This window comes from Penaeus monodon, chromosome 23 (genome assembly GCF_015228065.2).
Source record: "Penaeus monodon isolate SGIC_2016 chromosome 23, NSTDA_Pmon_1, whole genome shotgun sequence".
NCBI classification, from domain to species: Eukaryota; Metazoa; Arthropoda; class Malacostraca; order Decapoda; family Penaeidae; genus Penaeus; species Penaeus monodon.
This window is the reverse complement of record NC_051408.1, coordinates 10,668,754-10,669,748: the sequence shown is the minus strand read 5'-3', so window position 1 is coordinate 10,669,748 and position 995 is coordinate 10,668,754.

The window sequence follows — 995 nt, the reverse complement described above, 5'->3', positions numbered from 1 at the left end:
AATGTCAAATATCAGCGCACTTTCATCAAAAAGGGAAGAGCACCGACCTCCTTTGCCTCATTATCTATGGCTTCAGATTCCAACGGGAATTTCCAGCCTATTGGAATTCAATTCAGTAGGTTAAGGAAGTAACTCGAGAATGAGTCAGAGGGAACGAGAGTCGCGGGGAAATCCGTGAGGGAGAGAGGGAAATAGGAAAGTAGGATTACCTCATAAGTAAAGGAAATGAGGTTGATTCAAGTATCTTGCGTTGGTGAGATATGGAAATGAATTTGCCTGATTTGCTTGCATTCATGGATAAGTGCGGAAGGCGTGTTATCTTTACACATTTTTTTTTTCTGGGGGGAGGGAGGGGATCAGCAAGATTATTTTTAAAATATATATTTTTTTACTGGTCATTGTTCACTGAATAGGACCTACCGGGTCCTGGATAAATTGGTCCTGCTGAGATAATGTTCGAAAAAAATACATATGAAGGCAGTGGAATTGAAACTTATATATGTGTAGGCTGACCACACGGGGCAGAGGGAGGAAAGAGGAGGTAAACAGGCAAAAGGGATTAACGAGATCAACCAAGAAACACGGAATATTGCAATGAATATGGAATATTATGAGACCTGATATATTAGGCATGTGTTATAGACCGAAAGCATGATGGTTAGACGGAGTGAATGGAATCCAAGCAGCAGGGAAAGAAACAAAATACACGAAGAGATTGCTAGTGAAACGTCCTCCATTCTTTGCAACTCGGGATCAACAGGCTGCTCGAAAGAGAACTTTGTTGATGGGGTGCACCAGCTTTAGCACTTGGGTCTTGCTGCTAAGGGACAGGTTACTCCGAACCCAGGTGAGCAATACAACCTATTTTTTGGTATATATGTGTGTTTACGTGCGCGCATAATTAAAATACAGGATTTTTTTTTATCTCTGTGTGTGGGTGGGTGTTTGCAGAGAATACATGAAGTGCGTTCTAGTTATTATTGAACACTAAACAT